The sequence below is a fragment of the Mustela putorius genome, unplaced genomic scaffold (assembly GCF_011764305.1).
Source record: "Mustela putorius furo isolate JIRA1106 unplaced genomic scaffold, ASM1176430v1.1 tig00003972_pilon_pilon_pilon, whole genome shotgun sequence".
Lineage (NCBI taxonomy): Eukaryota > Metazoa > Chordata > Mammalia > Carnivora > Mustelidae > Mustela > Mustela putorius.
The window spans coordinates 20,955,775-20,969,251 of NW_025422115.1; positions in this window are offsets into that span (position 1 = coordinate 20,955,775).

Below are 13,477 nucleotides of genomic sequence, written 5' to 3' on the forward strand. Positions count from 1 at the left end.
CTGAAAATCCAGTGACTCGTGGCCATCCAGTCTGCCCACAAGCAGGTGACTGTGCAGCCTATACTTAAGAACACACTCTACTGTTCAGAGCACAAGTGCTGTTGGTGGTAGACAGAACTGGGTTCTTATCCCGAGTCTCCTGGTTTTGTTGTTATTGTTGTTTGGGGGGGGTTGGTTTTCTTTTCTTTTTTTTTGTTTTTTTTTTTTTTTGTTGTTGTTGTTGTGGAACCTTAGGCCAGACACTTTGCTAAGCTTCCGTTTCCTTATCTGTCAAATGGGGCTGAGTCATGCCTCTCTGCGGGGTGGTTGTGGAAATTAAGTGGGGATCACAAGGGTTGGCAGCATGCTTTCCCGGACTGCTTAGTGATTTGCGATGAATGAGGGTACGTGAGCCACTGTGTCTCCATGTGTTCAGAAGCCCCAGCCTCTTTACCGACTTCCAAGCTTAGCCGCCTTTCTTCCTAAAGCCAGATTCTCTGCTCCCAGAACTGAAATATGTCTCATGTTAGTGGGAGGCAGGGAAAGAAGGGCGGCTGGAGCCCAGGGGCCGGAATGGCGGAGGTCACTGGTAATCAGACAGCCCCTGGAATCCTTGGAAAGGGAGATAGGAGGTGAATGCCATGGGTTGGCATCTGCAGAATTCAGGGCAGGAGCAGATCTGGCCATCGGATCCACGAGGGGACTGTGAGTGTGCCCCCCACTCCCACCCAGATGCTAAATCAACAGACCGGATTTGGGAAGACTGTCCTAAAAGGAGGGAGATGGACACAGCAGGGAATTTGGACAGGAGTGGTTGGTTAATGGGCTCCCAGGCCCCAGCTAAGTGACCTGCCCTCAATTCAGAGGATCCCGAAGTCACTACTAAGTGTCAGGTTCAGGCTAAGCTGTTTTACACAACTGTCTCCTGGAACAGGGTAACAACCAGGTCACCGTTGTGGTGATAGACTGCTGCCCGGATGCCCCCTCAGGCCTAGAGCTCGGGTACCCCCACCTCTGAGCTGAGTCCCCCCTCTGGAACTGCCCTCAGCAGAGCAGATCAGAGCCACCTGGCCGGCCAAGAGTCACACCCCTCCAGGAAAGCTGGGATCCAGTGACAAGTGGGGAGTGGGAGTATAAAGGCCTGGAGCCCCACCTGGCCTCAGTCTGGAGCTGCTCTGAAAGCCAGGTAAGCTCCAGAGTGGGACGCCCCTCCCCCACTCCCCGGATCAGCTGAGACCTCCGTGTGACAGCATCACACCCTGCCTTCTCCCTCTGCCCCATCCTGCTTCCTTGACACTGAGAGAAGTCCTCAGTACACACACACACACACACACACCCCATCCTGGAACATTCTCCCCTTTAGAGTCTCAAGTAAAGACGTAGAACACCCATTTAAATTTGAATTTTGGGGGCACCTGGGTCGCTCAGTGGGTTAAAGCCTCTGCCTTCAGCTCAGGTCATGATCCCAGGGTCCTGGGATAGAGCCCCACATCAGGCTCTCTGCTCAGCAGGGAGCCTGCTTCCTCCTCTCTATCTCTGCCTGGTTCGCTGCCTACTTCTGATCTCTGTCTGTCAAATAAATAAATAAAATCTTTAAAAAAATAAATTTGAATTTTGGTTAAACAATAGATAATTTTTTTTAGTAGAAGTGTGTCCCATGTAATATTTGGGACATACTTCTCCTTAAAAAAAAAAAAAAATCCTTCATTGTTTATCCGAAATTCAAATTGAACTGGGTGTCCTATATCTTATCTTATAACCGGGCTTCATCTCAGATTCTCTTTGGGGAATGTGACCTATAAGAAGCCCCAGGAAGGGAGCACTACCGTTGTCCTGTTTTAGAAAGCTGGGCCTCCGAGAAGTTAACAGTCGTGTAAGTCGTGTAAGTGGCCCCGGTTATTAAGGGAGGATCAAATCAGGGCAGCAGTGGGTTTAGGTGCGGGGATGAGCGGGCCAGGGAAGGGGTGCAGAACCTCCCCAACATTTCCAAAGCCCCTCCTCTCTCCGGGCCAGAAGTTCCGGCGGTGGAACGGGCTCCTGCCCGGGTTTTCCAGCCAGCCTCCGCAGGGCAGGGCTGAGCCACCCCGGGAAGAACATTTTCATCAGCCACCTTGTCTCGGCCCTCTCCTGGCCTTTGCTTTCCTCGTCAGAGTCTGTGTCAATAGCTGGAAATCCAGGCAGCAGCACAAGCAGACATTTCGCTCCTTCCCCAGCAGAAATCTCACAAAGGGCAGGGCTCCCCTCTTTACAAGGAAAACAAACAGGTCTCTGGGCCCCCAGGGGGAGGGGGTGGGCTGGGCTAGGCTGGAAGGAGGGGGAATGGGGGGAGGGGCAGGGGCAGCCAGCTGGCTTAGCCTGGCCTTGGCTCCCTGCCCCTCCTCCCCTCCCCAACTACTTCCCACTCCATCTGCTTTTAGGCCAGATCTGGACTAGACTTGGGGGCGACCAGTGCCCTGTGTCCCCCTCTCTTCTGGAGAGTGCAGCTGGCTTAAGCTTCTGTGTGATGGTCAGCTGGGCCACTCCAGTCCTGTCTGGGAGCCAGGCTGACCTCAAAGACAAATCAGGTTCTGCCACTGCCCTGCTCAATACCCTTCCATAGCTCCCCGCAGCCGTAGGCAGCATATTTGCACACCCTTAGCCTTTGCCCATGGAGTCCCAGTACCTTTTTTCTCTGTTTGAGCCAATGGAATCCCACCCGTTCTCCAAGGTCCTTTCGCAGTCTGCGAAGCCCTCCCTGTCCTCCAGTTAGGTCAGAATGACTTAGCAGCTCCCCCCCCCTCCTGCCTGCCCACCAAACAGACACACATCTGGGCTCTGGTGACATCCTTATTGTGTCTGACGCCCTCACCCAGAGTGTCCTGCCCTGTGATTAGCTGGGCATGTGTGGGTCTGTCCCTCTAGCCTTTGACCTTTGCACAGTGTTTATCAAGACCTTTTCATGTTATAGCTCTCTTGAATAAGTTCCACTGACCCTATTTTAAAGTTGATGCTTGGAGGCCTGGAGTGTTTCCTGGGGTGCTGGTGGCCAGGTCCTTAAGAAGTGCAAAACAGGACTCAGCGATCCGGATCTGCCTAGTTGAATGCCAGGGCTGTTTCCACCAGAGGCTGGTTTCTAAACCTATGTGCAAACTACACCCAGCTAAGTGGCTGGGCACACAGTAGGAGCTCATTAAGCGCTGGATTCACGGCAACAAAGTAGAGATTTTGCAAAAAATGCGGAGTGAGCAGGGTAGACAAGAAAGAAGGACTGCTCATGGGGTGTCTGGGGGGCGGGGGGGGGGTTCTGTGTTGGGGGTGCTCCCTGTAAGGACTTGGGTCTTTCTCAGGGAAAAATGAGAAGCAGAGTGACGGGATCCTTCTGACTTCTCTGAGAAGAATACACTTTGGAAAGGGGAGAAAAAAGTAGAAAGACAGAGACCTCCTGCTGGGGCTGCTACAGGCATTCAGCAGAGACAGGATAAGAGGCTAGGACCTGCTGGTCAAGGCAGAGGGGTGACAAGAGGTGGGATTTGTGATCTATTGGCAAGGTGGAGCCATCATGAGTTCCTGAGCAAATCGTAGTTCACGTGAATGATCCAAGGTAAAAGCCGTTCCCCAGCCCATGCTCAGAGACAGTTCTGTGGGAGATTCTGGGGCTGCTCCTTCCCCAGGTAGGATGGCAATACTAGGGCCACCCCAGAAGCCGGAAGTACCCCCTACACCTCCCCTTTCCCAGAGTGCAGGGCCCCAATCCAAGTTGCCCTCGTATAACCATGGATGGCATGATGATTGGGTTCTTTATTGCCCACCCCCGAGGCTGACCTCCCAGTCACCTGGCCCAGCATTCCAGTTAAAGAGGAAGTGGGCAGAACTGGAAGTGGAACTCCTACCCTCCCAAACCCATACTCTGTCAGGAGCCTACGCAGGCACAGGGGGTGGGGACAGAGAGCTGTGGAAGGGGGTACTCTCAGTTTTACAGAAAGCCATCTCTGCATTTTTTGCAAAATGCCAGACACATTCCCTCCTGCTGTTTCCAGAAATCCACTGGGCTCCCCCTCTCTCTTCCTTCAAGTTGTTGCTAAGAACCCCACCTTCTCAACCGGTGGACCCTGGCTATCCTCTCTAATAGCTAAGTCTGACCCTGCTCTGTGCCCTACCATTCCTGTCCCCTTCCCTGCTCTGCTATTTCCATGTAGCTTGGTCATCTTCTAACAAATTGTAAAGCTCCCTTGTGAGATCGCTTACTGTCTCCTATTCTGAAAGATCAACTCCGTGAGGCCAAGGACTCTGCCTCCCTTGCGTACCATCATGGCCCTAAAACAGTGTCTCTGAGCACCTGTGGTATGCACTCAGTATCTACTTGTGGAGTGGATCAAATCTAGAAATGTGGGTGACAATCCTTATATCACTGGGCTATGTCAGATTTAGATCAATCTGTTAACCCTAGCCACCTGCCTGGCAGGTGATAAGTGTAGGGTGAATGAATGCTGTTATGATTAATATGTTAAAATGGTTTAGAATGATAAAAGGTACAAAGGGGCATCCCCAGTAAAAGACAGAAAGGTGCTCCTACCTTCTGTCTATCTGTTGCTGGGGCCTGAGGACCCTTTCTATGAGTGGGTGATGGAGACGTGGCCTTCACGCCCACTGCTGCCTTCTCAGCTCCAGTCCAGCCCAGAGGGTCGGGGTGGGTGGTTTATTGGATGGGGAATCCTAGAACAGTCCAGCTTGAAGCCACCCAGAGGTTAGGGAGCTCCTGTCTTGGGTCTGTTTCATAAAGGAACACCAAGGCGCCTGTGGGAAAGAGGCGAGGCCAAGGTCAGAGAGGACACACCCCATGCCCAGTGGATGTCTCTCTCACCTTCCCTCTAGCAGCTGCAGACTGGAAGCCCCCAAAGCTGGAGTCAGCATCTGGCAAAGGACCTTTAAAAAGACTGACTTGTGAAATATTTTAGCACAGAAAGCCTTAAGCAGGCCTTTTCAATCTCCATTTGGTTGTGTTTATAATAAATTACCTTGGTGCAAAGAATAAAATGATACGGGACTTAAAGCGTCCTGGAAAATCTGAGCTACACAATTGTCTACTTGTGTTTTCGGTTTCAACAGATATTTATTGAGGACCTATTACGTGTAAGTCTTAGAGACTGAGAAATACCAGGTACATTCTTTGCTTTTCCAAAGTTCTGCTGTCGGGAGTGCAAGAGGGTCCAGGACCGCAGGCCAAAGAGCACAATGTGAGAATCTAGCAATCATTCTCCTTGGCAAGGCTCCAAAAGAGTTGAAAGCCTATATCCGCACAAAACCCCGCGCCTGGGTATTTATCACAGCATTATTCATAATTGCCAAAACTCAGAGCGAAGATGTCCTTCCGAGAGTGAGCGGATAAACAAAGTGTGATATAGCCACACGATGAAAGAGAGATAAAAAGACATGAGCTAAGAAGCCGTGAAAAGACGTAGAGGAACCTTAAATGCATATTACCGAGTAAAAGAAGCCAATCTGAAAAGGCTATGTACTGTGTGATTCCAACTATATGACATTCTGGAAAAGGCAGAGCTATGGAGACGGTAACAAGATCAGCACTTGCCAGAAGTTAGCGGGAGGGAAGGATGCATTTCTGGAGCACAGGGGATTTTTAGGGCAGTGACACTCTTCCGAATGATACTGCGATGGGGGATACATGTCATTATACGTTTGTCAAAACCCATAGAATGTACATGACCATGAGTGATCCTTAATGTAAGTTACAGGCTTTAGTTAATAAAGTCTTGGTATTGGTTCGTCAGTTGTACCAAACGTATCACACTAAGGCAAGATATTAACGATGGGAGAAACCGGGTGGGGGGCACGGATGAGGGGGTAGACAGGAATTCTATGTACCTTTCCCTCACTGTTTCTGCAAACCCAAAAGTGCTGAAAAGAAATAATAAAAGTCTATTGAAAAAAAAAAAAAGCACCACGAGGTATAATCATGGAGAAATGAATGGGCGCTGTGAGAGCAATTTTGGGGCGGGGTGGGGAGGGTTTGGGAGCCTGTGAAGGGGTCAAGAACTTGCATGTGAAGTTAGAGTTTCAATCCTGCCTCTGCCATTTCCCTACCATGTGGCCTCAACCAAGTATCTAACGTCTCTTAAGCCTCAGCTTACTCCCTCCATAAAATGGGGCTCTGTAACATGAGGCTAGTGAGGCCCATCACAGGATTGTTATGAGATTTAGGTAAAAGTTGAACAAAGATTTCAGTAAAAGTTGAACAACAAAGTTGAACAGAAGTCGAACGAATGTTGAACTTGGCACTGCTCTTGCCAGAGAGTCAGTGTTCCATGGAAGGCAGCTCTTCCTCCTGCTGCTGGGGGAGAGGAGCCCTCTACCTCTTCTGGCCTTGGCCTCAGGTGGAGTCGGGGTGAAGGAAGAGGAGAAAGGCAGAGTCCTGGGGGCTCCAGAAAGAGTGGATGCAAGTGGTTTGAATGGGCAGAGAAGGGCGTGTTGAGGGGGACGGGGTGGGAGGGCTGGATGCTGGCGGCCTGGGGGTCCATACCAGGGAGTTCAGGGATCTTCTCAAGGATGGATGAAAGCCACAGGGTCACTGTTTCTGGGGAGGGCCACAATGATTGGCAGGTTAGCCACAGCCCTGAGAGAAAACCGTCCAGCCAGGGAGATTTGTCTGGGGCTGGTCGAAGAGGCAGAGATGGTTGGGCTGTGAGGTCTGGAGGCCTAGAAGGCAGATCATTGGAAAATGGCTGTAGACACACTAGTTGGCTGTGTGACTTTGGGCAACTCAATAACTGCTCAGAGTCTCAGTTCATTCTTCTGTAAGGAGGCCTAATACCCAGAGAGATCCCAAAGTTGGGAAAAAAAAAAAAAGGTGCTAAAGATTAAGAGCCTCAGGTAGGAGAGATGTGGACTGTACTTACATCTCCGACATGGGGAGAATGAAGACAAAACAGCAGAGTCTACAGGTGCCTGCTTTGGAACAAGGACTCTTGGGCTGAATGAATGCGCTTCATCTGAATACTGTGCCATCTACTTCGGGCTACTTCGCTTCTCTGAGCCTCCTCATTAGCATTTGTAAACTGGGGACAAGGGTATCTCCCTCTTCCGGTTCTTTGGTCCAGTGACCTGAGACCATTGCCGAGGACCCAGAACCAACAGGTGTTCCAAAGATGGGAGTGGCTGTCACTAACATCATCAGTGTTATCCTCCTTCAAGGACTAGAATTTAGAATCGTTGTCTCCTTTTTTTTTTTTTTTTTTAAAGGTTTTATTTACTTATTTGACAGAGAGATCACAGATAGGCAGAGAGGCAGGCAGAGAGAGGGGGGGAAGCAGGCTCCCCGCTGAGCACAGAGCCCGATGTGGAGGATCCTGAGACTCATGACCCAGGGTCATGGTCCATCACCCAGGACTCAGGGTCCCAGGACCCTGAGACCATGACCTGAGCCGGAGGCAGAGGCTTTAACCCACTGAGCCACCCAGGCACCCCGTTGTCTCCTGTTTTGACCTCCATTATCAATATGCCGGATATATAGTAACTCATTGCTCTAATAATGAAAAAACTAACACCTTGAGAGAATGAGAAGACAAGTCACAGACTGGAAGAAAATATTTTCCAAAGACCTGTCTGATAAAGGATTGCTATCCAAAATATACAACGAGTATACAACGATAGCAAAATGAACCCATCAAAATGGTCAGAAGATCTGAACAGACATCTAGATGGCAAGGAAGCGTATAAAAAGTTGTTCCATATCCTTCATCATCAGGGAAACACAAATTCAAACAATGACGAGATTCCACCACACACCTAGAGCAGCCAAAATCCAGAACACTGACAATACCAGATGCTGGCGAGCATGTGGGGCAAGGGGAGCCTTCATTCATTGCCGGCAGAAATGCAAAATGGTACAGTCACTTTGGAAAACAGTTTAGTTTGGAAAACTAAACAGACTTTTACCATATAATTTAGCAATTGCACTCCTTGGTATTTACCCAAAGTAGCTGGAAACTTATGTCCACACAAAACCTGCACCGGATGTTTATAGCAGCTTTATTCATAATTGCCAAAACTTGGCAAGACATCCTTTCATAGGTAAATGGATAAAGAAGCTGTGGTACATCCAGACAATGGAATATTTTTCAGTGCTAAAAAGAAATGAGCTATCAAGACAGGAAAAGACATGGAAAAACCTTAAATGCATATTAGTAAGTGAAGAAGCCAATCTGAAAAGGCTACACACTGTATGATTCCAACTATAAGACATTCTGGAAAAGGCAGAACTATGGAGACAGTAACAAGATCAGCGCTTGCCAGGGGGAGGAAGGGATGAACAGGCAGAGTGCAGAGGAATTTTAGGCTAGGTTCAGACTGAGAAGATTAGGATGGCCTAGATGCAGGGTGCCGGGTGGGGAAGGAGGTGGGGGCATGAAGTGAGGTCCCCACGGTCCTCTCCCCTGCTCAAGGCCCCTCTACTCATTTCCACCCTTTCCAAGCCTCCTCCTTCTCCTCCTCCTTCCTGTGAATGACTGATCTTCCAGTCTGCTGGGGCTGGAGTGGCTCTCTACCTACCTCTCATCCCCCGGTCCTCCTCTGTCTTGCTCTAGTTTGCTCTCAGATGGGATGGAGAGAGGCCCCATAGTTCAAGAGGATTTGGGACCAAGACTTTGGAGGGGCGCAGGTGGCACTATACCTTACCTTTCAGCTACCACCACTTACACACACACACACACACACACACACACACACACTCCTAGCTTGGCCACTTCGCTGGTGAATCAACAGCCTGTATGTGATCTCAGGCTTGCCATCGAAAGGGAGTCAGGTGCTCCCAGGGGTATCCCGTCCATGGTCACAGAGTACCTGCTCTCCCCCTTTATTTTCTTTTTAAAAAGGTTATATTTATTTTGACAGAGAGAGAGAGAGAGCAGGAGGAGGGGCAGAGGGAGAAGGAGAGAGAGAATCCCAAGCAGACTCCACGCTGGGCATGGAGCTCGATCCTACACCCCTGATATCAGAATCTGAGCTGAAATCAAGAGTCAAATGCTTTATCGATTAAGCCACCTAGTCACCCTGCCTCTGCTCTCCTTTGACCAATGACAAAGCCCCAAATGACTTCTTTGAGGATCTGATTAATTAATTCTTTCCTTGTCACTTAACACCAGGAACTCTGGGCCCAGCACATAACCCTACAGAGCTCTGAGGGGACAGGAAGGTGAAACTAAGACCTGGGGTCACAATCTACACAGTCTACTTGCTAGCTGAAGCCCGTGCCCCCTCCAAGGCCAGCAAACCCCCTTGGGTGCCCCTGGCTGGCTCCTGTTCCTTCGGGCTACAGCCAGCTCCCACTGTCTTGACTGCCCATGTTCAGTGATATCATGCATGCCAAGAGTATTTACACCATGGACATGGGCGAACACGGCCAAAGGTCTGTTCCCTCCTCCCACCAGTGCCAGTTATTAGAAATCTAGTGGCACAACAACATATACACTGTTCCTTTTGCCAGGAATACCCTCCCCTCCCCTTTGTTACCTTAGATCTCAGTGCAAATGGGGTTTCTGTGCTTCCCGGGGACCTGGCCACACCTGCTGTTAAACATTTATTTTCTCTTGTCTCTCCTCAGAGCTGAGAAGAGTGGGGGGGGGGGCTCCTACTAGGGCATCTTTAAGGATGTGGGGAGGTGCATAGGGCCAGCTCCATCATGACAGCTGTGAGAAGCGAAGGCGTGGTGTTTTCCTTCTTGGGGGACTTATGTGTAGGGCTCCCTCCATCTGCTATGGTTAGGAATGATGTCTTCCTGTATCCATCCTCACAGGAAGAGTTGATTTTCATTTTTCTGCCTTGATAGCCTCAAATTGCCACCTGTCTCTGGGACAGAGAGGACTCAGGTACTCATCTTTTCTTCTTAGCAATGGGAGTTTCTCCCCAAGCCCCCAAGCCCAGCTTTCTGTTTTTAACCAAGCCCTTGAAAGTTACAACTCACCGTCCTTACCTCTGCAAGGTTCCACTTTCTTTCCAATCCCTCTCTACTTGGGGTCCTCCACGGGGCCTCTGCACTGCCCTCCTATTCCCTCTGCCCTTCTGCTTTCAAATCTCTAATCTCGCTTCCAGGCTCGGACCTGCAGTTAATCATTCACACCTTAGTGAGAATTGGTGGTGAGGCAGTCAGGAGCAACGGGAAGGCTCTGGCTTCCTTTCCCCTTTCATCTTCTGGGGCTCAGCACAGACCTCCTCAGAGAAGTCTTTTCTAAACAACCTCCTCTTTAGTTTTGATCAGAGGATTTTATTTTCGTCACAGCCCTGCTCATAAGTTGGTCTGTCATCTGCACTCTCCCATCCCTGGGGCCTGGTCCATTGGTGCTCAATGCACATTTCCCAACTGCATGATGATTTCTAACCCATGCTCAGATCTGGGCTCTGATCTCCCTGCCCAACCGCATCACCATAAACAACCCCCTTGCTTTTTGGGCCTCAGTGTTCTCATCTGTAGACAGGGAGACTGGGTTTCAAGCCTGTTGGGGCACTAGAGCTTAAGAGACAATGGCTGTCCAAATGTCATCTGCACTCCCCGTATCCCCTCCCTGTGCAGTCAAGGGCTTAAAGGAATTCCAGGCAGCAGCAAAGAAGCAAAGAGATTCATAGCTATCTAACTGATGGTAACCAAAGGTTAACACTGGGAGTAATAACAAAGAAACTCTCTAATTCCCAGGAATTAACTCATCTCACCTTAGAACAATCTCATGAGGCAGGTCCCATCGCCATCCCCATTTTATTTACAGATAAGGAAAACTGAGGCTCAGAGAAGTTAAGTAATACCCCAAACAATGTACTTGAAATCAAGTTTCAATTTTTGACAAGACTTTCACCAAATCCCTTCAATCTAGTAACTGTCAGTTCAACTGCATGACTGGTGATTGGATTGCTAACAGCAAGAGTTTATTTATTTATTTTTTTTTAAAGATTTTATTTATTTATTTGACACAGAGAGGTCACAAGTAGGCAGAGAGGCAGGCAGAGAGAGAGAGGAGGAAGCAGGCTCCCTGCTGAGCAGAGAGCCCGATGTGGGACTCAATCCCAGGACCCTGAGATCATGACCTGAGCCGAAGGCAGTGTCTTAACCCACTGAGCCACCCAGGCACCCAAGAGTTTATTTTTGCTGGTGATTCTGTCCCTGTGGCACACAAGGGGGGTCCAGAGCTGAGTGGGACTGATCGCTGCCTTTAATGATCCCCCAGCCTGTGAGGGAGATAGCGGTGAATGTGCTTCTGAGGTTGGCGGGGGGGACTTTTTTCCAGTCTCTAGACATTGCCCGTCAGGGAACTCCAGGGGCACGGTGGCAGGGGGCTGTTCCTTCCCAGCTGTGGGAACCTGGACTGACTAAAATCCAAGAACCCCACAAAATTAGCCCCCCTAGCTAGCTGCTCAGTTAAACAAAAACCCAGGCTCCACAATGCTGGGTACATGGTGCCCCCACTAAGGGGCATCCCTGTGTGGGGGCAGGGCATGGACCATGCAGGTCACCCCCTAAGGCAACCAGCACAGAGAGGACAGGACCCACCTATGTCCTGGAACCGAGTCGCAGTGTGGAAAGGATCAGAAACCGGGGCTCCTCTCTCCCAACCTGGCTCCTTTCTACATTAGCCTCAGGGTCCAGGGATCCTGGCTTCTCCAGGCCTGTGGCCCCTCAAGGGAGGCCTGGTTCTCTCCTCTTCCAGAGTCTCTCGTAGCTGGCAGGGACAGGAGCTGGCAATAATGGAAGAGGCCTGGGAGCCTGAGGCTGACCCTGGACACACACTTTTCCCCCTCAGACTGCTGGGGTCCGGGGGGGGGGCGGCTGTGCACTTGGAGGAGAGAGTGGACACCCTCGCCCTCCGCCCTGTTCCCCCCCCCCTCCGACTCCCTTTATCACCTTGTTAAAGGATTTTTACTCTCCATTTGGAACCTGGAATTTCATTATTCCGTGTGTGAAGCTTTCTGATAATAGGCTGTCACTTGAAGGCTGCTTTTCATCTTCAGAGCCCTTAGCAGACTGTTAATTAGTCCTCTTGCCTGCCCTTGCCCCACCCGAGACGAGACGGAGGTAAGTGCTCTTGGGCCTGGGAGGGGAACCCCATGGAGGCCTAGGGACCGCTCTGAGGGGCATGGGGCTGAGTGAAAGTCTGAGGAGGACCAGGGGGAGCCCTGAATTCTGGAATCTTCTAACGGACTCGAAGCTCTTGAGCTCCTCCTCCCGTGTAAGGGCAGCAGCTGAGGGCTGAAGAGGGTCGCTCCCCGCCCCCCCTCCCCCGTAAGGAGGCTCCAAGTGTCCTCAAAGGCAGATAGCTCCAAGTCAGAACCCAGCCCCCACCAATAGCTTAAGCTTGGATCATTCAGGGCCCCTAAGCCTCTGTTTTCTTCTCTGTAAAATGGGTATAATAATCAAGCCTTCCTCAGGTTGTCAGATTTAGGTATCTGGAACACAGTGAACAAATTAGGAGTTAGGAGTTAGGAGTGAACAAATGAGTATGGGTCCTGGTGGGCTCGTGTGGGAGAAGGTGAGAGGTGCAGAGACGAGAGTGGGGGGACCTCAGTGGGAGGGAGGGGGTCGTTTTCCCTTCTAATCCTTGCTCCTGGGACTGGGGGCTCTGCCCAGAGGCCAACCACTATCTATGGCCTTGTGTGGCTGGCCATGGAGGGAGCTGATGTTGTCCGCCTTTGTGAGCCATTGACATTCACGAGCAAATCTAACTTCCAGCCACGGCGAGCACCATTTTGGAGTTCTGGGTAAAGAAACTCCCACCTGTTCGGCCTCTGTGCCACTGTGAGAGCCAAACCGGATGACCAGCGGAGCACTGGGGGGTTGGATGCAGAGTCCCTGCCCCAGAGGTTCACAGCCTCCTGGGGGACACAGACGAGCAGATGGAGCCTGCCCACAAGGTCTGATCAGAGCTCAGCACCTGGCTAGGATCTGGGCTCAGACAATGAAGTTTCCAGCCCCATAAGCTAGGTGATAACAGGCAGGGAAGAGTGAGAGCTTCCAAGCACCGAGGCAGTGAGCTCAGCGGTCTAGAGGGAAACATGCAGGTCTAAGCAATCATGAGTAGTTTGGTGAGGCCCAGTAGGGCAGGGAGGGGCCCCAAGGCCAATGGCCTTGGACGCTGGACTTGATCCTGAGGACAATGGGGAACTATTGGAGTTTGGAGCATGAGAGTGACTCTTTTCCCACTTGGTTAGAATAATCTCAGATAAGCCAACACTGCTTATATTACAGGAAAAACACAGGGATGATGGTTTACTAGATGGGGCTTCCACAGTAGAGGAAGCTTGCCCAAAGATAGAACCCTTAGAGGCAACCGGACACAAGGTCTCTGGTGGGGACAACGTCGGTGACCTCAGGCCTGCGGGGTCAAGTCTCACCCCCCTCCACCACCCTGACTTTGCCCTCACTGTTTCAGACAGACCCTGGCTCAAGTTGGGACACCTGTGTCTGGTTGTGCCTATGACCTGGATCTGGGGTCACCCTCCCTATTTGTGCCACAGGCCCCACCTT